Genomic DNA, 26,901 nt, shown 5'->3' on the forward strand with positions numbered 1-26,901 from the left:
AGGTGAGGGCCCCAGGAGCCTGAGCTGTCACAACCGTGGAACTCGCAGCGTGCTTCCGGGCAGCCAGTGCCCAGAAAAGGGCCACCCGGGAAGGGGCTGAAGGAAGGGCAGTGCCAACAGGGCAGGCCCGCTCACCTGGGTCTGAGAAGCAAACCTATGTTCAGAAAATCAGTGCCCTCTGTAGTCCCCCTGGGCCTCCCTCCTGAAGTCCCGGCTGAAGAGTTCTCACCGCTCAGGCCAGGGCCACCGAATGGGAACAGCACCCATGGGGCCTCCTGACTCACAGACTTCTTAAGTCTCACATGCTCATAATCATTTGTGTAAAGAAGAGGAAAACCCCCAAGCACTAATTAGAAAGATGGAGCTGTTGTGTTTTCCTCCCGATCACCTTATCTTCTTTATTCGGTTCTTGAAGACTCAGCTATTAAAAGAAATTAAGTAATTCATCAAGCCCATTTCAATTACCTGCTGCTGATAACATCAGATTACAATTAGCATCTACAAATGAACCAAGTGCCAACCTGCCAGGCTGAAGCATAGGCTAATTTACTGCTGGGCTTTGCCTGCTGGAGACTCGACTCTGGGACCTGGCAGCAGGCACCGATTCGTTATTCCATCAGCAGTTGTGCAGTGTCCTGCAGGTCCAGAGCACACTGGGACAGGGACACGTGCTACCCCACCCATCTCTGCCGGTGTTACAGATGCCCACCACCGTATCTGCCGGCAAAGCTCTGCACCTTTCAAGCAGCAGAGTCTGGACAAGCAGGGGGACGAATCCTGACCCAAAAGGGCACATGCAAACATTATTAATATTTATCACGCACTCATAGGTGTGGGGTGAAGCTCGGTGTGTGTTCTGGAATTGAATCATTCTCTGTAAGTCCTCTGCGGCGCTACCAGAAAACTCTGCTTTGGGCATCTCTCTGTTTCTCATTTCTCCTTTTATCAGGGAAGGGGCGAGCTTGCTCCTTCTCTTAGATATTTAGGGTAAAAACCTGTCTTGGGGCCGTGGAGGTATTAGTTCTTCTATATATATATATATACATTTTTTTTTCTGTCTTCTGATGTGGCTTCCCACATCAGGCTTGCATCGTCTGCCCCATCTCGTCTTCCTTCTCACACAGCCAGCTCCACAGAGAGGGTGGTGGCAGCGACATCACATTGCAGAGCTGTCTGCAGGTCCTGTTCCCCGGCCCTTCCTGTAGTCTGATTCTGGCTGGCTGGCACCTTCTCTCTGCTCACACAGCTGTATGGTGAGGTCTGATGGCTCCTCTGAAAGGTCTGGCCCAGGAGAAGGCATCCCAAGCCCCTTCCCTAGAGCAGGAGACTCCGCAGTGGCTTTGGGTCCGTGGAAAGACTCGCTGCCTTGGCCAGGGGTAGAGCATGGCCATTGCTTAGGCTGGTCTGTCACTAGCTCACTCATCTTTAGGCTGGGGGGTGTAGCAGGTCCCTATGGACACAGCCTGCAACCAGCAAGGCTTTTGTCGGGATGGAAAGTCTGACAGAAGAGACTTAGAGTCTTAACCAAGTCTGACTCTTGCCTTGTGACCTTGGCAGAGTTGCACAGCCCCTTCCTCCTAGGACACTTGTAAGTTTTCCTCACAAGGATATTGGTGTGGTAAGAAGTGCTACAGGACATAAACACAGGCCCATGCTACCACGCCAAGAACCCACAGTGAGGGCTCACGGCTGTGGCAGTAGAGAAGTAGCTTTGACTATGGCTCGTTTCCAGAGAGAAACACTCAGCCTCGAGATTCGTCACTGTGACGGCAGGCCTCTCCTCAGAGGAGAACCCAGCACACAAATCGAGAGGCAAGAAGAGTGAGAGGGGATGGTTCTCAGCAGCACTTGCCCTTCGGAATAGCTCACGGTTCCTCAGAGCACCACGCTGCGGACGTCCCCAGTGGCTGGCCACCTCATGCGTCCAGTCAGGCATCTAAGGTGAGTGTGAATCATGTACAGCTACAGTGTACGGGATATGTGCACGGTCGCCGTCACACCCCCACACTTGCCAACTCGACTCCCAGGACAGACTGTGAGCACCAGGGCGGCGACACTGTCTTTGAGAATGTCTAAGTCCTTTGTACCACAAGTCTATGGGAATTAAAAAGTGTCCCATTTTCAGCAGTTCACAGTCTCAAGTCCTGTCTGCAGGCAGAACCGACCATGAAAATGAGCGTGAGCACGCGTCCTTGGGGGAGGAGCCACACCGATTTTACTCACTATAGGAGGGCTGGAGCTGCCCAGTAGCTAGTGCTTAGCAAAGCTCCTGGAGCTGCCTTCATCCCCCAAACACGCTGTCTTTAAATAGGAAAGGGGAGTGACTTCCCGGACAGATGTGTCATCAGACTTCCAGTGTTTTTAGGACACAGCTTCCATCTCTCGCTTCAGACCCAAGACTTCTGACAAGGCTGAGACTCACACACATGGGCAGTGGCTTAAAAATGGTCCCGACTTTGCATCCATGCCCAGGGGTGTAGCAAATTAAGCTGCCACCTTCATGACAGAGATGGAAGGGTGTGGCCGTGGGGGGGCGGGGCAGGGCTGGAGGTGGGGTGGGGCAGGGCTGGAGGCGGGGTGGGGCAGGGCTGGAGGCGGGATGGGGCGGGGCTGGAGGTGGGGGGGGTGGGAGGCAGGATGGGGCGGGGCTGGAGGCGGGATGGGGCGGGGCTGGAGGCGGGGTGGGGCGGGGCTGGAGGTGGGGTGGGGCAGGGCTGGAGGCGGGGTGGGGCAGGGCTGGAGGCGGGGTGGGGCGGGGCTGGAGGTGGGGTGGGGCGGGGCTGGAGGCGGGGCAGGGCTGGAGGCAGGATGGGGCGGGGCTGTGGCAGGGGTTGTGCAGAGGCGGGGGAGAGACACAGTCACTGTCTCCCTTCTCAATTTCCTAATTGCACTTTATCCCAAAGTGAGATGGGAGGCAACTCTGCCTGGTCTCCCAGTCACCAAGAAGATTTGTGACAACTGGAGCTACAGAGCATTAATTGGGACATCACTCGAGCAACCTATTCCACAGCACACCGGAGGCTTGATTTCAAAGTGTCTAAATTAGAACTGCCAAAACCCTTGAGGTGACAGAAACACTGTCCTGTGAGCACAGCTTTTTGGAGCTGAAAGGCTGGGGAGGCGGCCATTTCCATCAGCCCTAACTCAGGAGAAAGGGTATTCGGATGGTCCCCACTGCTCTGCTGCTCACCAGAATCCCAGGAGTCACAGTCAGCTCCCCCACCCCCACGTTCTCCCCAGAGGCTCCACCAGCTCTACAGTGTCCCCCACAGACACAGGAAGCGTCTGTGAGGAAGATCTCGGGGAGCCAAGCTCACTTCCCACGACCTCTTCAATGTGGGCACCATACCCATGCTGTCCTGAGGTTCTCTTCTCTCTGAGCTCCCCTGGGTCATCATGGTGTCCCCTCCCTGCAGTCCTGACTCAGTTTCCCTGCCTGCTTTCCCTTTCTGTCCTCTTGTTGTCCCCTTGACACTTGTTTGTTGGCCTATTCACCAGTGATCCTTAAAGCAGGAGATGTCACCACCAGGAGTGCAGAAACTTGAACTCACATGAGCTTCTGCCCAGCCCCTTCCTGTCCTCTGGTTCCCTTCCAGAGGCCTCGCTGCTCCCCTCCTCGCCCTGGCACACAACTTTGTGTTTGAAGTCTTCTTGCTTGTCCTCAGCCACGTGCACCAGGAGCCCACGCTGTGTGGGGGGTCACACGTCCTGACACCAGGAGCCCACGCTGTGTGGGGGTCACACGTCCTGACACCAGGAGCCCACGCTGTGTGGGGGGTCACACGTCCTGACACCAGGAGCCCACGCTGTGTGGGGGTCACACGTCCTGACACCAGGAGCCCACGCTGTGTGGGGGTCACACGTCCTGACACCAGGAGCCCACGCTGTGTGGGGGTCACACGTCCTGACACCAGGAGCCCACGCTGTGTGGGGGTCACATGTCCTGACACAGACGACGCACAAGGCAGCTCCTGCAGGCTCCGATGCCTCAGAGGTGGGCACGCATAAAACACTGATTTCAACTGACTAGAACAGAGCAGGAGACGAGTGTTGAAATACCATTACGGCTCACACAAAGGAAATGTCTTACTATGAAGAGAGGTAGTGAATGGAATTTGGGGTAAAACTGAATTGATGGGTGAACTGCAGACAGGAAGGGGTAGACAGCTGGAGGAAGAGCATAAAATCAGGCGAGCGTGGCCAGGGTGGAGAATGGTGAGGTCAGGAGGTCAGGAGGTCAGGAGGGCCCACAGTAGGCACAGAGTGTTCCGGAAAAGTGGCAGGAAGAAAGCGAGAAGACATGGGACACTGCAGCCAACAAGTGGCACGTTAGGAAGATGGGCCTAATTCTACCTTAGAGGGCAGTGAGGACATGGATGACGGGCATGGAAGAAGAGCTTGGCTGGTGGGTTCTTGCAACACACTGGGCAGCTGCGAAGGGAGAGCGCCCTTCAAGAGAATAGTTACTCAGCAGCTGAGACTGACAGCTGAAACAAAGAGACGGGGAAAGAAAGTGATGGCATTAGTGTGCTGTCAGGATGCTGATCTACGCCTGACAGAAGCTCAGGTGTCCCTACTGGCGGAAGCTGGGGCAGAGGGAGGACACTATGGTGTCAGAGGCAGACTCCATAATGGCTGCAACACCGAAGACAGGAGGAAGGGGGCCAGCAGGAGGGAAAAGGCAAAGAAACAGATTTTCCAGGTCACTGCAGATGTACTTGCCTCAGCCCGGGGCAACTGATTTCAGGCTCCTAGCGCCAATGAAGGGCTACGAGAGAACACAGCCTACGACGTTTAGTGACGTCCGCCTTGGGTACTGGCACACGTGGCCGCAGGGTGAACTGTCACCAACAGCTCAGCAAAGCCCGGTGGCCGCTGCTGGGAAGCAGACTTCACGTTTGGAGTCGGGGTGGGATGACATGAGGTGCACTAGGCACCAGGCCACAGGGAACAGCAGGAAGGTCAGAGCGTAGAGCTGGAAGCGGCCTCAGAAACCGGGAGTCGAAGGATAGGGATGATAAACGGAAACAGGCGATGAACAGAATCGCCAGGGCAAGACCTCCCACCTGGGGGGCCGGGGCAGTGCCAGGAGGCGGAGACGAAGAGAAACTGAGTAAAGGGAGCCGGCTTGCAGGAAGCGTGACGTGACTCCACACATGGAACAGGCTACAGCCGCTCTAGCCACTGATGTATGTGTGTGCGTGTGGTAAGGGGTCTGGAAGGTCGTACAAACCACTAGCAGTAGGTAACTCTGGGCTGCGCACAGAGAAGTGACATGAGGGGACAGTTGTCTTTTTCTTGTTTTATTCAATTTCATGAGAACTTTTTCCGCAAAAGTATACGCCACTGTTGTAAATTTATAAAAAGAAATCACTAATCTGTACGAAGAATAGCCAGGGAGAAAGGACAGCATCAGCTCACAACAGGGTAGGCGCCTTGAGTGGCTGCAGTGTGAGCCAGATCTGGAACCTTGGGAGGCCTCTCGGCTCCTGCTGAGGAGACCACTGCTGATCCCCAGGGAGAGGAAAGGACAAAAGTCAAACTGCCCAGGGAAAAAATGAGTCAGGCAGCAGCTTTTCGTCTGAGCCCCAGTGGCCATAGATATGGGATGAGAAGACGCTGGGGGACATAGCAGAAAGTGGTAATAAGCGCTGGAGAGCAGAGCTCCTTCATGGCCTCCGCTTCAGTTCCTGCCCCCAGGCTCCTGCCCCCGGGTTCCTGCCCTCGGGTTCCTGCCCCCGGGTTCCTGCCCCCAGGTTCCTGCCCCCGGGTTCCTGCCCCCAGGTTCCTGCCCCCGGGTTCCTGCCCCCAGGCTCCTGCCCCCGGGTTCCTGCCCCCAGGCTCCTGCCCCCGGGTTCCTGCCCCCAGGTCTCTCCCCTGACTTCCCTGGATGATGGACCACAGGCTATAAGAGGAGATGAACCCTCTCCTCTCCAAGTTGCATTTGGTTGTGGTGTTTATCATAGCACAGAATCCCTAACTAAGACAGCCTCTCAACTAAAAGCTGCAAAGAAAGGTTTCCCCTGCCACCCACCAACAGGAAGAGGTTGACTTCAGTTAGGCCAGCCGACTGGGAGAGCAACAGCAACACTGATGTCATCACGAGAGGTGCGTCACGAGGCTGTTTCTCTGCAAATCTCTTTCACAGTGTGATGACACACTCCCATGTTACTGCACACACACAGTGTGGTGATACTAAAGACGACAGGCAATCAACAAACAGTCACAACTACACTAAACCCAGTGAATTATGTGCCTTAAATTTCACAGTATGAGGATATCTATAGAAGGGGGGGAGGGAGAAAAGCAATCAATAAGATCTAACGCCAAGATGATCCATGTGGATGTAGCTGTCAAGGCTTTAAAAGCACATACCAAACCTAGACTCTGCATGGAAAGGGGAAAATGCACACCACCAATCAACACATAAAATCTCACTGCTAAACACTGAAATGTTAATGAAGAGAACATAATGAAAATACTAAAGCTGGAGAAAAAAAAAGGCAGTATGCATCTTAAAGTCCACTTCTGCAGGGAGCCAACAGCTTGCCCAAGAGAAGGTCTAGGTTTCTGAGCACAGATGCAATGCTGGCCCATGGGAGCCTCATGGCTCTCCTGCCATGGTGGCTCATCTTGGGGACATGGGATCACATGGTAGAAACTGAGATCCCCTATGCACGTGGCCAGCTGCATCTACATGAGCAAGGTCCAGTAAAAAGTGGGTACCACGGCTGATGAGCCTCTCTTCCTGGTAATTCTGAGAGCTGGTGCTGCCCACTGCATCCATGCTGGGAACTAGCTGGCCTCTGCGCCGTGAGCAGAGCTTAAATGGCACCCTTTACCATGGTCATCATCATGAATGTGGCCATCGCCAGCCAGGCGTGGGATGGCAAGTTCTAGGTTTAGCCAGAGACCCTGCCTTAAGGGAACAAGGCAGAGAGTGACAGAGCAGGGTACCAATGTTCTCTTTGCTTCACATGGACACACACACACACACACACACACACACACACACACACACACAGAGAGAGAGAGAGAGTGTGTGTGCACCAGACACATAGAAATGTAAAATTGGAAGTTTCCTAATACTGTATTCTTACTAAATTTTGATCTCACGTCCCTGTGGCCAAGGGAATGACACCCTGAGGTTACCACTGGCCCAAGCAGCTGCCATCGGTTCAGATCATCTTCGTCTTTTGAATTTTTAAGATATATATGTTTATCAACTATTAAGGATGCCCATTTCGAAGAAACCCCTGCCGGTCACTGTGGGGATGTGTGCGCGTCTTCCTTCGGTTCTGTGAAGCTGTATTCTGAGTCTCTTCCCACAGGCTAACACTCACTCATGGTACGCTCAGCCCCCACCCCACCCCCTCAGCAAATCAGTTTTATTCTAAAATGAAATAATCTACAATTTACTTAACATAAGACATCCCTTTCTCATCTTTCCTGAGCTACCGTTACTTACTTTGACGTAATGAGTATGGACTGGCTGTAGTAACGTGAGTTGACTCCCAGAATCCTGTCCGGGTTACGCCGCTGCGATCTGTAGTGTGCACAGTTTCCCTGTGAGCTGATGAGGCACAAACTGCTGGTTTTTTTAGACACTAATTTTCCTTTGGCTCTTTTTATCCTTGGTGATATGCTTCTGTCTCAGAGTCTCCGTTATCTGACACGAATGTGCCCACCCCACCTTCCTGTGGTATTTCTGTGATTCTCTCCCCCCCCCCCCTCTCTCTCTCTCTCTCTCTCGTTTTTCGAGACCAGGTCTCTCTGTGTGGCCTTGGCTGTCCTAGACTCACTTTGTCGACCAGGCTGGCCTCGAACTCACAGCGATCCACCTGCCTCTGCCTCCCGAGTGCTGGGATTAAAGGCCTTTGTCACCACACCCATCTTCTGTGGTTCATATTTATTTATTTGTATGTGTTAAGTTTTTATTTTTTTAACTTTTTGTTTCACATGAGTGTCTCACCTGTGTGTGCATCTGCACACTGTGTGTGTGCCTGATACCCATGAAAGTCAGAAGATGGTCCCTGATGCCCTGGAGCTGGTGTCAGATTGTGAGCCACCAAGTGGGAGCTGAGAAGTGGACCCCAGGTCCTCTGTGGGAGTGGCCAGTGTTCTTAAGCAATGGGTGACCTTTTCAGCTCTTTCTGTGGCCTTGTCTTTTAATATCCACTGTAACCATTCAGTTGTGGGGTTCTGGGTCCCCAGCCTACCAGAGTTTCTCTGTCTCCTTCATCCCTCGCTTCCTCACTTGTCCTCTCCCACTTGCTTGTTTGACAGCTGTAGCCTTTCCATTGTTTCTCTTGGAAGTTGCTCTCAAGTGCTCTTCAGTGTTCTTCACAGTTTGGAGTCTACGTTGAGCTAATACCAGCACGTTTCCTGTGAGATCTAAGAACCTGGCAGACGTGCAAATGCATCTGTGTGCGGCGCCTGCTGTGTTTGATGCCACAGGTGCAGCGTGTGCTACTATACCTGCATTGTTTTTAAATACAGTATTATGTTTTCGCTTTAAACAGCATTTTAATTACTTAAGAGGAAAACAGCGTTTTGTTTATCCCTGTATCTACCATTTCTGGCACCTTCTCTCCTACTACCTGAGCCTCCGCATGGCACCGTTTTCTGTCTGTCCGAGAGTCCGCTCAGCATTTCTGATGGCTCTCTGCCAGTGATGAGCTCTTCGCTGCGGCTCACCTGAAGTGTGCTGTGTTTCCTTCATTCCTTCTCATCTGTTCGTTTCTCTTAGTTTTTCTTTGTTTTCCGTTTGTTTGTTTGTCTTAGTTTGAGACAATGCCTTGCTCTGACGCCCTGGTGAGCCCTGGCCTGGTGCCGGGATGCAGGCTCACACTCACGGCTCTCCCTCATCCTGAGGAATAGTTTTGCTGGATACAGCATCCTAGGTTTGATGGGGGTTTTAATTTCTTTTATCATACCTTTAAATTCCAGCACTTGGGAAGCAGAGGCGGAGGCAGGAGGATCTCTATGAGTGCGGTCAGCCTGGTCTACATAGCAAGTCCCAGGACAGCCAACGCTACACAGTGAGAGCCCGGGTCTACATAGCAAGTCCCAGGATAGCCAACGCTACACAGTGAGACCCCGTTTCAGTGCCCCATCCCACCAAATGTATCCCCAGTGTCTTCTGAGCCCATTTGTTTCTGATAAAGTCTCAGTGGATATATGTTTTTATTTTCCCTGACTGCTTTTGAGATTTCTTATAACATCAGTTGAAGCAGCTGGATTATAACACTGCCCAGAAGGCCGGGCATGGTGGCGCACGCTGGTAATCCCAGGGTATTTATCAGCTATCTATCTATCTATCTTTTATCCATCCATCCATCCATCCACCCTCTGTGTGTGCCTGTATATATTTAATCTAACATCCATCAAATGTAGTCAATTCTTTCTTTCTTTCTTTCTTTTCTTTTCTCTTTTGTTTTTGACTTTTGAGACAGGGTTTCTCAATTACAGGCGTGTGCCACCATGCCTGAATATGTATGTTTTTTTTTTCAAATATTTTTTCTTGGCCTATTTACTCTGACCTATTTTGTTCAGTAAATTTCCTGTTTTTGATCTTCTCCTTCTCTTCATAGGTTTGAAAAATTCTGTCAAAATGTATATTAGAAGTCGCTAAGCTGGGGCTGGGGAGATGACAGCTCAGTGGGTAAAATGTTGATGGCACACGTGTGAGGACTTGAGCGTGGATGCCAGCACCCACGTGCACGCCGGGTCCTCATGGCAGCCTGCTCTAATCCCAGCGCTCGGGAGGCAGAGACAGGGAGCCCTAGGGCAGGCAGGCTAGCTAGGGGAGACAAAGTAGACCTGAGCTCTGGGTTCAGTGAGAGACCCTGTCTCAACCTGTAAGAGGGACAGCGACTGGGGACACCCAGGCCAACTTCCGGTCTCTACACAGTTGCATCTTCACACACGCCAGCCACACGTATGCACGCACATCATGTATACACAAGAGGGCACAAAGTCTCCTGTCATGTCTTACTGCCCACTGGTGATTCGGAAGCCAATCCAGGTATCTGTCAGGCACTCTGCACCCCGAGCAGGACCAGAAAGCCATCAGGCCCCAGGGTCTGCAGGTCTCTGCACACCTCTCCCACAGATGTCGGTTTACAAGCTGGCCCGGCCGTTCCCAAACTCATGTTTCCTCAGCAAACACCCACCCACGGAGCCATCTCCCCAGCCTAGTGCTTTGGTTATTAATTTCTTTTCCCTGCATAGTGCTAGAAATTGAACTGTGGGCATCACGTATACTAGGTAAACGTTCAACCGCTAAATTCTACCCCAGATAGTTTAAAATTAAACAAATGGGCCAAAGAAAAATAATAAATAATCTTATAAAATTATTTAAGTTCAACAAGAGTGAAAAAATAGTACAGAAATTATGTGGTGGGCAGGGCGCTGTTCAGAGGAAAGGCAAGGCCTCTGTATGACTGTGTGGGCAGGAAGGGGCACAGCCAGCAGTCTGAGTTGTGACCTTGGGTAGCTAAAACAAGGACTCACGTCAGGGGGGCGGGGTTCCACAGACCCAAGCAGAAACCGATGGCATAGCAAACATACACAGCCAAAGAACTAAGAAGAGGAAAGTGTGGGTCTTTAAAAACATAAATCAAGCCAAGCATGGTGGTACACACCTTTAATCTTAGCACTAGGGGAGGCAGAGGCAGGCAGATCTCTGTGAGTTTGAGGCCAGCCTAGTCTACAAAGCAAGTCCAGGACAGCGAGGGCTACACAGAGAAACCCTGTCTCTAAAAACAAAAACATTAAATACATGAATAAACATCAAGAAAATTGATAAATTTACAACCAGAATGATCTAAAAAAACCATCTATGCATGCGGAAGGGGTTCAGCACATACTTCCTATTCAGTAACGAGAAGAACACCCCCACCACCACCCACAGCCTCACAGTGTCAGAAGAACACACCCCCCACCCCCGACAGCATCACAGTGTCAGAACACTCCCCCCCCACAGCCTCACAGTGTCAGAACACTCCCCCCCCACAGCCTCACAGTGTCAGAACACTCCCCCCCCCACAGCCTCACAGTGTCAGAACACTCCCCCCCCCACAGCCTCACAGCGTCAGAACACTCCCCCCCCACAGCCTCACAGCGTCAGAACACTCCCCCCCCACAGCATCACAGTGTCAGAACACTCCCCCCCCACAGCCTCACAGTGTCAGAACACTCCCCCCCCCACAGCCTCACAGTGTCAGAACACTCCCCCCCCACAGCCTCACAGTGTCAGAACACTCCCCCCCCACAGCCTCACAGTGTCAGAACACTCCCCCCCCACAGCCTCACAGTGTCAGAACACTCCCCCCCCCACAGCCTCACAGTGTCAGAACACTCCCCCCCACAGCCTCACAGTGTCAGAACACTCCCCCCCCACAGCATCACAGTGTCAGAACACTCCCCCCCCACAGCCTCACAGTGTCAGAACACTCCCCCCCCACAGCCTCACAGTGTCAGAACACTCCCCCCCCACAGCCTCACAGTGTCAGAACACTCCCCCCCCCACAGCCTCACAGTGTCAGAACACTCCCCCCCCACAGCCTCACAGTGTCAGAACACTCCCCCCCCCACAGCCTCACAGTGTCAGAACACTTCCCCCCCCACAGCCTCACAGTGTCAGAACACTCCCCCCCACAGCCTCACAGTTTTAGAACACTCCCCCCCCCACAGCCTCACAGTGTCAGAACACTCCCCCCCCACAGCCTCACAGTGTCAGAACACTCCCCCCCACAGCCTCACAGTTTTAGAACACTCCCCCCCCCACAGCCTCACAGTGTCAGAACACTCCCCCCCCACAGCCTCACAGTGTCAGAACACTCCCCCCCACAGCCTCACAGTTTTAGAACACTCCCCCCCCCCACAGCCTCACAGTGTCAGAACACTCCCCCCCCACAGCCTCACAGTTTTAGAACACTCCCCCCCCCCACAGCCTCACAGTGTCAGAACACTCCCCCCCCACAGCCTCACAGTTTTAGAACACTCCCCCCGACAGCCTCACAGTTTTAGAACACTCCCCCCCCCACAGCCTCACAGTGTCAGAACACTCCCCCCCCACAGCCTCACAGTGTCAGAACACTCCCCCCCCACAGCCTCACAGTTTTAGAACACTCCCCCCCACAGCCTCACAGTGTCAGAACACTCCCCCCCACAGCCTCACAGTTTTAGAACACTCCCCCCCCACAGCCTCACAGTGTCAGAACACTCCCCCCCCAGCCTCACAGTGTCAGAACACTCCCCCCCCACAGCCTCACAGTGTCAGAACACTCCCCCCCCACAGCCTCACAGTGTCAGAACACTCCCCCCCACAGCCTCACAGTTTTAGAACACTCCCCCCCCACAGCCTCACAGTGTCAGAACACTCCCCCCCCACAGCCTCACAGTGTCAGAACACTCCCCCCCACAGCCTCACAGTTTTAGAACACTCCCCCCCCACAGCCTCACAGTGTCAGAACACTCCCCCCCCACAGCCTCACAGTGTCAGAACACTCCCCCCCACAGCCTCACAGTTTTAGAACACTCCCCCCCCACAGCCTCACAGTGTCAGAACACTCCCCCCCACAGCCTCACAGTGTCAGAACACTCCCCCCCCACAGCCTCACAGTGTCAGAACACTCCCCCCCCCACAGCCTCACAGTGTCAGAACACTCCCCCCCACAGCCTCACAGTTTTAGAACACTCCCCCCCCACAGCCTCACAGTGTCAGAACACTACCCCCCACAGCCTCACAGTGTCAGAACACTCCCCCCCACAGCCTCACAGTGTCAGAACACTCCCCCCCACAGCCTCACAGTGTCAGAACACTCCCCCCCACAGCCTCACAGTTTTAGAACACTCCCCCCCCACAGCCTCACAGTGTCAGAACACTCCCCCCCACAGCCTCACAGTGTCAGAACACTCCCCCCCACAGCCTCACAGTGTCAGAACACTCCCCCCCACAGCCTCACAGTTTTAGAACACTCCCCCCCCACAGCCTCACAGTGTCAGAACACTCCCCCCCACAGCCTCACAGTGTCAGAACACTCCCCCCCACAGCCTCACAGTGTCAGAACACTCCCCCCCCCACAGCCTCACAGTGTCAGAACACTCCCCCCCACAGCCTCACAGTGTCAGAACACTCCCCCCCACAGCCTCACAGTGTCAGAACACTCCCCCCCCACAGCCTCACAGTGTCAGAACACTCCCCCCCCACAGCCTCACAGTTTTAGAACACTCCCCCCCCACAGCCTCACAGTGTCAGAACACTCCCCCCCACAGCCTCACAGTGTCAGAACACTCCCCCCCCACAGCCTCACAGTGTCAGAACACTCCCCCCCCACAGCCTCACAGTTTTAGAACACTCCCCCCCCACAGCCTCACAGTGTCAGAACACTCCCCCCCACAGCCTCACAGTGTCAGAACACTCCCCCCCACAGCCTCACAGTATTAGAACACTCCCCCCCCACAGCCTCACAGTGTCAGAACACTCCCCCCCACAGCCTCACAGTTTTAGAACACTCCCCCCCCACAGCCTCACAGTGTCAGAACACTCCCCCCCCACAGCCTCACAGTGTCAGAACACTCCCCCCCCCACAGCCTCACAGTGTCAGAACACTCCCCCCCCACAGCCTCACAGTGTCAGAACACTCCCCCCCACAGCCTCACAGTTTTAGAACACTCCCCCCCCACAGCCTCACAGTGTCAGAACACTCCCCCCCCACAGCCTCACAGTGTCAGAACACTCCCCCCCCCACAGCCTCACAGTGTCAGAACACTCCCCCCCCCACAGCCTCACAGTGTCAGAACACTCCCCCCCCACAGCCTCACAGTTTTAGAACACTCCCCCCCCACAGCCTCACAGTTTTAGAACACTCCCCCCCACAGCCTCACAGTATTAGAACACTCCCCCCCCCACAGCCTCACAGTATTAGAACACTCCCCCCCCACAGCCTCACAGTATTAGAACACTCCCCTCCCCACAGCCTCACAGTGTCAGAACACTCCCCCCCACAGCCTCACAGTTTTAGAACACTCCCCCCCACAGCCTCACAGTGTCAGAACACTCCCCCCCCCACAGCCTCACAGTGTCAGAACACTCCCCCCCACAGCCTCACAGTGTCAGAACACTCCCCCCCACAGCTTCACAGTGTCAGAACACTCCCCCCCCACAGCCTCACAGTGTCAGAACACTCCCCCCCCACAGCCTCACAGTGTCAGAACACTCCCCCCCCACAGCCTCACAGTGTCAGAACACCCCCCCCACAGCCTCACAGTGTCAGAACACTCCCCCCCCACAGCCTCACAGTTTTAGAACACTCCCCCCCCACAGCCTCACAGTGTCAGAACACTCCCCCCCCCCAGCCTCACAGTGTCAGAACACTCCCCCCCCACAGCCTCACAGTGTCAGAACACTCCCCCCCCACAGCCTCACAGTGTCAGAACACTCCCCCCCACAGCCTCACAGTTTTAGAACACTCCCCCCCCACAGCCTCACAGTGTCAGAACACTCCCCCCCCCACAGCCTCACAGTGTCAGAACACTCCCCCCCACAGCCTCACAGTTTTAGAACACTCCCCCCCCCACAGCCTCACAGTGTCAGAACACTCCCCCCCACAGCCTCACAGTGTCAGAACACTCCCCCCCACAGCCTCACAGTTTTAGAACACTCCCCCCCCCACAGCCTCACAGTGTCAGAACACTCCCCCCCCACAGCCTCACAGTTTTAGAACACTCCCCCCCCCCACAGCCTCACAGTTTTAGAACACTCCCCCCCCACAGCCTCACAGTGTCAGAACACTCCCCCCCCACAGCCTCACAGTTTTAGAACACTCCCCCCCACAGCCTCACAGTTTTAGAACACTCCCCCCCCCACAGCCTCACAGTGTCAGAACACTCCCCCCCCACAGCCTCACAGTGTCAGAACACTCCCCCCCCACAGCCTCACAGTTTTAGAACACTCCCCCCCCACAGCCTCACAGTTTTAGAACACTCCCCCCCACAGCCTCACAGTGTCAGAACACTCCCCCCCCACAGCCTCACAGTGTCAGAACACTCCCCCCCCACAGCCTCACAGTTTTAGAACACTCCCCCCCCACAGCCTCACAGTGTCAGAACACTCCCCCCCCACAGCCTCACAGTGTCAGAACACTCCCCCCCCCAGCCTCACAGTGTCAGAACACTCCCCCCCCACAGCCTCACAGTGTCAGAACACTCCCCCCCCACAGCCTCACAGTGTCAGAACACTCCCCCCCACAGCCTCACAGTTTTAGAACACTCCCCCCCCACAGCCTCACAGTGTCAGAACACTCCCCCCCCCACAGCCTCACAGTGTCAGAACACTCCCCCCACAGCCTCACAGTTTTAGAACACTCCCCCCCCACAGCCTCACAGTGTCAGAACACTCCCCCCCCACAGCCTCACAGTGTCAGAACACTCCCCCCCACAGCCTCACAGTTTTAGAACACTCCCCCCCCACAGCCTCACAGTGTCAGAACACTCCCCCCCCCACAGCCTCACAGTGTCAGAACACTCCCCCCCACAGCCTCACAGTGTCAGAACACTCCCCCCCCCACAGCCTCACAGTGTCAGACACTCCCCCCCCCACAGCCTCACAGTGTCAGAACACTCCCCCCCACAGCCTCACAGTGTCAGAACACTCCCCCCCACAGCCTCACAGTGTCAGAACACTCCCCCCCCACAGCCTCACAGTGTCAGAACACTCCCCCCCCCCCCCGACAGCCTCACAGTGTCAGAACACTCCCCCCCACAGCCTCACAGTGTCAGAACACTCCCCCCCCCAGCCTCACAGTGTCAGAACACTCCCCCCCCACAGCCTCACAGTGTCAGAACACTCCCCCCCCACAGCCTCACAGTGTCAGAACACTCCCCCCCACAGCCTCACAGTTTTAGAACACTCCCCCCCCACAGCCTCACAGTGTCAGAACACTCCCCCCCCCACAGCCTCACAGTGTCAGAACACTCCCCCCCACAGCCTCACAGTTTTAGAACACTCCCCCCCCACAGCCTCACAGTGTCAGAACACTCCCCCCCCCACAGCCTCACAGTGTCAGAACACTCCCCCCCACAGCCTCACAGTGTCAGAACACTCCCCCCCCACAGCCTCACAGTGTCAGAACACTCCCCCCCCCAGCCTCACAGTGTCAGAACACTCCCCCCCACAGCCTCACAGTGTCAGAACACTCCCCCCCCACAGCCTCACAGTGTCAGAACACTCCCCCCCCACAGCCTCACAGTGTCAGAACACTCCCCCCCACAGCCTCACAGTTTTAGAACACTCCCCCCCCACAGCCTCACAGTTTTAGAACACTCCCCCCCCACAGCCTCACAGTGTCAGAACACTCCCCCCCCCACAGCCTCACAGTGTCAGAACACTCCCCCCCACAGCCTCACAGTGTCAGAACACTCCCCCCCACAGCCTCACAGTGTCAGAACACTCCCCCCCACAGCCTCACAGTGTCAGAACACTCCCCCCCCCACAGCCTCACAGTGTCAGAACACTCCCCCCCACAGCCTCACAGTGTCAGAACACTCCCCCCCCACAGCCTCACAGTGTCAGAACACTCCCCCCCACAGCCTCACAGTGTCAGAACACTCCCCCCCACAGCCTCACAGTGTCAGAACACTCCCCCCCCCACAGCCTCACAGTGTCAGAACACTCCCCCCCCACAGCCTCACAGTGTCAGAACACTCCCCCCCACAGCCTCACAGTGTCAGAACACTCCCCCCCACAGCCTCACAGTTTTAGAACACTCCCCCCCCACAGCCTCACAGTTTTAGAACACTCCCCCCCCACAGCCTCACAGTGTCAGAACACTCCCCCCCCCACAGCCTCACAGTGTCAGAACACTCCCCCCCACAGCCTCACAGTTTTAGAACACTCCCCCCCCACAGCCTCACAGTGTCAGAACACTCCCCCCCCCACAGCCTCACAGTTTTAGAACACTCCCCCCCCCACAGCCTCACAGTGTCAGAACACTCCCCCCCCCACAGCCTCACAGTGTCAGAACACTCCCCCCCACAGCCTCACAGTGTCAGAACACTCCCCCCCCCACAGCCTCACAGTGTCAGAACACTCCCCCCCCACAGCCTCACAGTGTCAGAACACTCCCCCCCACAGCCTCACAGTGTCAGAACACTCCCCCCCACAGCCTCACAGTTTTAGAACACTCCCCCCCCACAGCCTCACAGTGTCAGAACACTCCCCCCCACAGCCTCACAGTGTCAGAACACTCCCCCCCACAGCCTCACAGTGTCAGAACACTCCCCCCCCCACAGCCTCACAGTGTCAGAACACTCCCCCCCCCACAGCCTCACAGTGTCAGAACACTCCCCCCCACAGCCTCACAGTGTCAGAACACTCCCCCCCCACAGCCTCACAGTATTAGAACACTCCCCCCCCACAGCCTCACAGTGTCAGAACACTCCCCCCCCCACAGCCTCACAGTGTTAGAACACTCCCCCCCCACAGCCTCACAGTGTCAGAACACTCCCCCCCACAGCCTCACAGTTTTAGAACACTCCCCCCACACAGCCTCACAGTGTCAGAACACTCCCCCCCCACAGCCTCACAGTGTCAGAACACTCCCCCCCCACAGCCTCACAGTGTCAGAACACTCCCCCCCCACAGCCTCACAGTGTCAGAACACTCCCCCCCACAGCCTCACAGTTTTAGAACACTCCCCCCCCAGCCTCACAGTGTCAGAACACTCCCCCCCACAGCCTCACAGTGTCAGAACACTCCCCCCCACAGCCTCACAGTATTAGAACACTCCTCCCCCACAGCCTCACAGTGTCAGAACACTCCCCCCCCACAGCCTCACAGTGTCAGAACACTCCCCCCCCACAGCCTCACAGTGTCAGAACACTCCCCCCCACAGCCTCACAGTGTCAGAACACTCCCCCCCACAGCCTCACAGTGTCAGAACACTCCCCCCCCACAGCCTCACAGTGTCAGAACACTCCCCCCCCACAGCCTCACAGTGTCAGAACACTCCCCCCCCCACAGTCTCACAGTTTTAGAACACTCCCCCCCCACAGCCTCACAGTGTTAGAACACTCCCCCCCCACAGCCTCACAGTGTCAGAACACTCCCCCCCCACAGCCTCACAGTGTCAGAACACTCCCCCCCACAGCCTCACAGTGTCAGAACACTCCCCCCCACAGCCTCACAGTTTTAGAACACTCCCCCCCCACAGCCTCACAGTGTCAGAACACTCCCCCCACCACAGCCTCACAGTGTCAGAATACTCTCACAGCCTACAGTGTCAGAACACTCCCCCCCCACAGCCTCACAGTTTTAGAACACTCCCCCCCCACAGCCTCACAGTGTCAGAACACTCCCCCCCCACAGCTCACAGTGTCGTCAGAACACTCCCCCCCCACAGCCTCACAGTGTCAGAACACTCCCCCCCCACAGCCTCACAGTGTCAGAACACTCCCCCCCACAGCCTCACAGTGTCAGAACACTCCCCCCCCACAGCCTCACAGTGTCAGAACACTCCCCCCCCACAGCCTCACAGTGTCAGAACACTCCCCCCCACAGCCTCACAGTGTCAGAACACTCCCCCCCCCAGCCTCACAGTGTCAGAACACTCCCCCCCACAGCCTCACAGTGTCAGAACACTCCCCCCCCACAGCCTCACAGTGTCAGAACACTCCCCCCCACAGCCTCACAGTTTTAGAACACTCCCCCCCCACAGCCTCACAGTGTCAGAACACTCCCCCCCCACAGCCTCACAGTGTCAGAACACTCCCCCCCACAGCCTCACAGTGTCAGAACACTCCCCCCCACAGCCTCACAGTGTCAGAACACTCCCCCCCCCACAGCCTCACAGTGTCAGAACACTCCCCCCCACAGCCTCACAGTGTCAGAACACTCCCCCCCCACAGCCTCACAGTGTCAGAACACTCCCCCCCACAGCCTCACAGTGTCAGAACACTCCCCCCCACAGCCTCACAGTGTCAGAACACTCCCCCCCCCACAGCCTCACAGTGTCAGAACACTCCCCCCCCACAGCCTCACAGTGTCAGAACACTCCCCCCCACAGCCTCACAGTGTCAGAACACTCCCCCCACAGCCTCACAGTTTTAGAACACTCCCCCCCCCACAGCCTCACAGTTTTAGAACACTCCCCCCCCACAGCCTCACAGTGTCAGAACACTCCCCCCCCCCACAGCCTCACAGTGTCAGAACACTCCCCCCCACAGCCTCACAGTTTTAGAACACTCCCCCCCCCACAGCCTCACAGTGTCAGAACACTCCCCCCCCCACAGCCTCACAGTTTTAGAACACTCCCCCCCCCCACAGCCTCACAGTGTCAGAACACTCCCCCCCCCACAGCCTCACAGTGTCAGAACACTCCCCCCCACAGCCTCACAGTGTCAGAACACTCCCCCCCCACAGCCTCACAGTGTCAGAACACTCCCCCCCCACAGCCTCACAGTGTCAGAACACTCCCCCCCACAGCCTCACAGTGTCAGAACACTCCCCCCACAGCCTCACAGTTTTAGAACACTCCCCCCCCACAGCTCACAGTGTCAGAACACTCCCCCCCACAGCCTCACAGTGTCAGAACACTCCCCCCCACAGCCTCACAGTGTCAGAACACTCCCCCCCCCACAGCCTCACAGTGTCAGAACACTCCCCCCCCCACAGCCTCACAGTGTCAGAACACTCCCCCCCACCAGCCTCACAGTGTCAGAACACTCCCCCCCACAGCCTCACAGTATTAGAACACTCCCCCCCCACAGCCTCACAGTGTCAGAACACTCCCCCCCCCACAGCCTCACAGTGTTAGAACACTCCCCCCCCCACAGCCTCACAGTGTCAGAACACTCCCCCCCACAGCCTCACAGTTTTAGAACACTCCCCCCACACAGCCTCACAGTGTCAGAACACTCCCCCCCCACAGCCTCACAGTGTCAGAACACTCCCCCCCCACAGCCTCACAGTGTCAGAACACTCCCCCCCCACAGCCTCACAGTGTCAGAACACTCCCCCCACAGCCTCACAGTTTTAGAACACTCCCCCCCAGCCTCACAGTGTCAGAACACTCCCCCCCACAGCCTCACAGTGTCAGAACACTCCCCCCCACAGCCTCACAGTATTAGAACACTCCTCCCCCACAGCCTCACAGTGTCAGAACACTCCCCCCCACAGCTCACAGTGTCAGAACACTCCCCCCCCACAGCCTCACAGTGTCAGAACACTCCCCCCCCACAGCCTCACAGTGTCAGAACACTCCCCCCCACAGCCTCACAGTGTCAGAACACTCCCCCCCACAGCCTCACAGTGTCAGAACACTCCCCCCCCACAGCCTCACAGTGTCAGAACACTCCCCCCCCACAGCCTCACAGTGTCAGAACACTCCCCCCCCCACAGTCTCACAGTTTTAGAACACTCCCCCCCCACAGGCCTCACAGTGTTAGAACACTCCCCCCCCACAGCCTCACAGTGTCAGAACACTCCCCCCCCACAGCCTCACAGTGTCAGAACACTCCCCCCCACAGCCTCACAGTGTCAGAACACTCCCCCGCCACAGCCTCACAGTGTCAGAACACTCCCCCCGCCACAGCCTCACAGTTTTAGAACACTCCCCCCCCCCACAGCCTCACAGTGTCAGAACACTCCCCCCCCACAGCCTCACAGTGTCAGAACACTCCCCCCCCACAGCCTCACAGTGTCAGAACACTCCCCCCCCACAGCCTCACAGTTTTAGAACACTCCCCCCCCCACAGTCTCACAGTTTTAGAACACTCCCCCCCCACAGCCTCACAGTGTTAGAACACTCCCCCCCACAGCCTCACAGTGTCAGAACACTCCCCCCCCACAGCCTCACAGTGTCAGAACACTCCCCCCACAGCCTCACAGTGTCAGAACACTCCCCCCGGCCACAGCCTCACAGTGTCAGAACACTCCCCCCACACAGCCTCACAGTGTCAGAACACTCCCCCCCACAGCCCTCACAGTGTCAGAACACTTCCCCCCACAGCCTCACAGTGTCAGAACACTCCCTCCCACAGCCTCACAGTGTCAGAACACTCTCCCCCCATAGCCTCACAGTATTAGAACACTCCCCCCCCCACAGCCTCACAGTGTTAGAACACTCCCCCCCCACAGCCTCACAGTGTCAGAACACTCCCCCCCCACAGCCTCACAGTTTTAGAACACTCCCCCCCCACAGCCTCACAGTTTTAGAACACTCCCCCCCCACAGCCTCACAGTGTTAGAACACTCCCCCCCCACAGCCTCACAGTGTCAGAACACTCCCCCCCACAGCCTCACAGTGTCAGAACACTCCCCCCCCACAGCCTCACAGTGTTAGAACACTCCCCCCCCACAGCCTCACAGTGTCAGAACACTCCCCCCCCACAGCCTCACAGTGTCAGAACACTCCCCCCCCACAGCCTCACAGTTTTAGAACACTCCCCCCCCACAGCCTCACAGTGTCAGAACACTCCCCCCCCACAGCCTCACAGTGTCAGAACACTCCCCCCCCACAGCCTCACAGTGTCAGAACACTCCCCCCCCACAGCCTCACAGTGTTAGAACACTCCCCCCCCACAGCCTCACAGTTTTAGAACACTCCCCCCCCACAGCCTCACAGTTTTAGAACACTCCCCCCCCACAGTCTCACAGTTTTAGAACACTCCCCCCCCACAGCCTCACAGTGTCAGAACACTCCCCCCCCCCACAGCCTCACAGTGTCAGAACACTCCCCCCCCACAGCCTCACAGTGTCACAACACTCCCCCCCCACAGCCTCACAGTTTTAGAACACTCCCCCCCCACAGTCTCACAGTTTTAGAACACTACCCCCCCACAGCCTCACAGTGTTAGAACACTCCCCCCCCACAGCCTCACAGTGTTAGAACACTCCCCCCCCACAGCCTCACAGTGTCAGAACACTCCCCCCCCACAGCCTCACAGTGTCAGAACACTCCCCCCCCACAGCCTCACAGTTTTAGAACACTCCCCCCCCACAGCCTCACAGTGTTAGAACACTCCCCCCCACAGCCTCACAGTGTTAGAACACTCCCCCCCCACAGCCTCACAGTGTCAGAACACTCCCCCCCCACAGCCTCACAGTGTCAGAACACTCCCCCCCCACAGCCTCACAGTGTTAGAACACTCCCCCCCCACAGCCTCACAGTGTCAGAACACTCCCCCCCCACAGCCTCACAGTGTCAGAACACTCCCCCCCCACAGCCTCACAGTGTTAGAACACTCCCCCCCACAGCCTCACAGTGTTAGAACACTCCCCCCCCACAGCCTCACAGTGTCAGAACACTCCCCCCCCACAGCCTCACAGTGTCAGAACACTCCCCCCCCCACAGCCTCACAGTGTCAGAACACTCCCCCCCCACAGCCTCACAGTGTTAGAACACTCCCCCCCCACAGCCTCACAGTGTTAGAACACTCCCCCCCACAGCCTCACAGTGTCAGAACACTCCCCCCCCACAGCCTCACAGTGTCAGAACACTCCCCCCCCACAGCCTCACAGTGTCAGAAACACTCCCCCCCCACAGCCTCACAGTTTTAGAACACTCCCCCCCCACAGCCTCACAGTGTCAGAACACTCCCCCCCCACAGCCTCACAGTTTTAGAACACTCCCCCCCCACAGCCTCACAGTGTCAGAACACTCCCCCCCCACAGCCTCACAGTGTCAGAACACTCCCCCCCCACAGCCTCACAGTGTCAGAACACTCCCCCCCACAGCCTCACAGTGTTAGAACACTCCCCCCCCACAGCCTCACAGTGTCAGAACACTCCCCCCCCACAGCCTCACAGTGTCAGAACACTCCCCCCCCACAGCCTCACAGTTTTAGAACACTCCCCCCCCACAGTCTCACAGTTTTAGAACACTCCCCCCCCACAGCCTCACAGTGTTAGAACACTCCCCCCCCCACAGCCTCACAGTGTTAGAACACTCCCCCCCCACAGCCTCACAGTGTCAGAACACTCCCCCCCCACAGCCTCACAGTGTCAGAACACTCCCCCCCCCACAGCCTCACAGTGTCAGAACACTCCCCCCCCACAGCCTCACAGTTTTAGAACACTCCCCCCCCACAGTCTCACAGTTTTAGAACACTCCCCCCCCACAGCCTCACAGTGTCAGAACACTCCCCCCCCACAGCCTCACAGTTTTAGAACACTCCCCCCCCACAGTCTCACAGTTTTAGAACACTCCCTCCCACAGCCTCACAGTGTTAGGACACTCCCCCCCCACAGCCTCACAGTGTCAGAACACTCCCCCCCCACAGCCTCACAGTTTTAGAACACTCCCCCCCCACAGCCTCACAGTGTCAGAACACTCCCCCCCCACAGACTCACAGTGTCAGAACACTCCCCCCCCACAGCCTCACAGTGTCAGAACACTCCCCCCCCACAGCCTCACAGTGTCAGAACACTCCCCCCCCACAGACTCACAGTGTTAGAACACTCCCCCCCCACAGCCTCACAGTGTTAGAACACTCCCCCCCCACAGCCTCACAGTGTCAGAACACTCCCCCCCCACAGCCTCACAGTGTCAGAACACTCCCCCCCCACAGCCTCACAGTGTCAGAACACTCCCCCCCCCACAGCCTCACTGTGTTAGAACACTCCCCCCCCACAGCCTCACAGTGTTAGAACACTCCCCCCCCACAGCCTCACAGTGTCAGAACACTCCCCCCCCCACAGCCTCACAGTGTCAGAACACTCCCCCCCCACAGCCTCACAGTGTCAGAACACTCCCCCCCCACAGCCTCACAGTGTTAGAACACTCCCCCCCCACAGCCTCACAGTGTCAGAACACTCCCCCCCCCACAGCCTCACAGTGTCAGAACACTCCCCCCCCACAGCCTCACAGTGTCAGAACACTCCCCCCCCACAGCCTCACAGTGTCAGAACACTCCCCCCCCACAGCCTCACAGTGTCAGAACACTCCCCCCCCACAGCCTCACAGTGTTAGAACACTCCCCCCCCACAGCCTCACAGTTTTAGAACACTCCCCCCCCACAGCCTCACAGTGTTAGAACACTCCCCCCCCACAGCCTCACAGTGTTAGAACACTCCCCCCCCACAGTCTCACAGTTTTAGAACACTCCCCCCCCACAGCCTCACAGTGTTAGAACACTCCCCCCCCACAGTCTCACAGTTTTAGAACACTCCCCCCCCACAGCCTCACAGTGTTAGAACACTCCCCCCCCACAGCCTCACAGTGTTAGAACACTCCCCCCCCACAGCCTCACAGTGTCAGAACACTCCCCCCCCACAGCCTCACAGTGTCAGAACACTCCCCCCCCCACAGCCTCACAGTGTCAGAACACTCCCCCCCCACAGCCTCACAGTTTTAGAACACTCCCCCCCCCACAGTCTCACAGTTTTAGAACACTCCCCCCCCACAGCCTCACAGTGTCAGAACACTCTCCCCCCATAGCCTCACAGTATTAGAACACTCCCCCCCCCACAGCCTCACAGTGTTAGAACACTCCCCCCCCCCACAGCCTCACAGTGTCAGAACACTCCCCCCCCACAGCCTCACAGTTTTAGAACACTCCCCCCCCACAGCCTCACAGTGTTAGAACACTCCCCCCCCACAGCCTCACAGTGTCAGAACACTCCCCCCCCACAGCCTCACAGTGTCAGAACACTCCCCCCCCACAGCCTCACAGTGTTAGAACACTCCCCCCCCACAGCCTCACAGTGTCAGAACACTCCCCCCCCACAGCCTCACAGTGTCAGAACACTCCCCCCCCACAGCCTCACAGTTTTAGAACACTCCCCCCCCACAGCCTCACAGTTTTAGAACACTCCCCCCCCACAGTCTCACAGTTTTAGAACACTCCCCCCCCACAGCCTCACAGTGTCAGAACACTCCCCCCCCACAGCCTCACAGTTTTAGAACACTCCCCCCCCACAGCCTCACAGTTTTAGAACACTCCCCCCCCACAGCCTCACAGTTTTAGAACACTCCCCCCCCACAGTCTCACAGTGTTAGAACACTCCCCCCCCACAGCCTCACAGTGTCAGAACACTCCCCCCCCCACAGCCTCACAGTTTTAGAACACTCCCCCCCCACAGTCTCACAGTTTTAGAACACTCCCTCCCACAGCCTCACAGTGTCAGAACACTCCCCCCCCCCACAGCCTCACAGTGTCAGAACACTCCCCCCATAGCCTCACAGTATTAGAACACTCCCCCCCCCACAGCCTCACAGTGTTAGAACACTCCCCCCCCACAGCCTCACAGTGTCAGAACACTCCCCCCCCACAGCCTCACAGTTTTAGAACATTCCCCCCCCACAGCCTCACAGTTTTAGAACACTCCCCCCCCACAGCCTCACAGTGTTAGAACACTCCCCCCCCACAGCCTCACAGTGTCAGAACACTCCCCCCCCACAGCCTCACAGTGTTAGAACACTCCCCCCCCACAGCCTCACAGTGTCAGAACACTCCCCCCCCACAGCCTCACAGTGTCAGAACACTCCCCCCCCACAGCCTCACAGTTTTAGAACACTCCCCCCCCACAGCCTCACAGTGTCAGAACACTCCCCCCCCACAGCCTCACAGTGTTAGAACACTCCCCCCCCACAGCCTCACAGTATTAGAACACTCCCCCCCCACAGCCTCACAGTGTCAGAACACTCCGCCCCCACAGTCTTAGAACACTCCCCCCCCCACAGTCTCACAGTTTTAGAACACTCCCCCCCCACAGCCTCACAGTGTCAGAACACTCCCCCCCCACAGCCTCACAGTTTTAGAACACTCCCCCCCCACAGCCTCACAGTGTCAGAACACTCCCCCCCCACAGCCTCACAGTCTTAGAACACTCCCCCCCCCACAGCCTCACAGTTTTAGAACACTCCCCCCCCCACAGCCTCACAGTGTCAGAAGAACAGTAAAGATGTGACAAAGAACTTCAGATCCCAAGTTGAACAACGCAGATGACTAGTTTTTGGAAAATACGACTTACCAAAGCTGACACAATATGAAAAGGAAAATCTACACAGTCAAGACTCAGCTTTCCCCACTGAGGACGCAGGGCCTCCCACCACCAAGTGCCTCTCCTTACGCCCTGGCCTCATAACTCCCAGGGTCTCTCAAGCGCACCTGCCGCTAGTCTTTGCGCTATTCCGCCACTGTGCTCTGCCTCGCCTGAAGGCCATCGTTCCTTCCTCTCACAGGCTCCCCGCCATGGCGGCCACTCCATTCTCAGCCAAATCTCAGGTCTGGAGATGGTGTGCCTGGGTATAAGCTTTGCGATTGTTCCCTAGGCTACCCCACCCTCTGGGATGTGTTCCCTAGGCTAGCCCACCCTCTGCGATGCGTTCCCTAGGCTACCCCACCCTCTGCGATGGGTTCCCTAGGCTAGCCCACCCTCTGCGATGTGTTCCCTAGGCTAGCCCACCCTCTGCGATGCGTTCCCTAGGCTACCCCACCCTCTGCGATGCGTTCCCTAGGCTAGCCCACCCTCACACTCTCCCTTCTAGGAACTCCACGGCAACGCATTACTACTTTATCTTTTAGGGACGGTACACAGACAAGAATGTATGACATAACCTCTAGAGCAACTACTGTAAAATATGAAAAAAGGTAAAGCCAAAAAAGAAAAAAAAAAAAAAAGAAAAGAAAAGAAAAAGCAAAGTAGGTAAACCCCTGTAGTTTTGGGTGTGTCAGCATCCCCTAAATAAGTTCCATAGGCTAATGACATAGGAAAGGATAATGACGAATGCAGCAGTCCCGGTCAAAATACAGGACCAGGGGTGCGTGTGACGCGGTGGTCAAGTTCGCAAGTGTGAGGTTAGTAGATAACAACGTCATGTCCTCACGTCTAAGGCTGGAGAGGCCTCAAGCCTGGGCTCTCGCTCTGGCCTCCAGCTCGTCTTCAGAGCCACC

The 26,901-nt window shown here is 56.6% G+C and overlaps 1 protein-coding gene across 5 annotated transcripts in view; it reads right to left on the reverse strand.

The window, feature by feature from the left end:
* Nucleotides 1-26,901, reverse strand: part of TTC28 (tetratricopeptide repeat domain 28) — a 440,803-nt gene that overhangs the window by 93,379 nt on the left and 320,523 nt on the right. The gene's annotated exons all lie outside the window — the stretch shown is intronic.

The sequence above is a fragment of the Acomys minous genome, assembly GCF_964271855.1.
Source record: "Acomys minous genome assembly, chromosome: 16".
NCBI lineage: Eukaryota > Metazoa > Chordata > Mammalia > Rodentia > Muridae > Acomys > Acomys minous.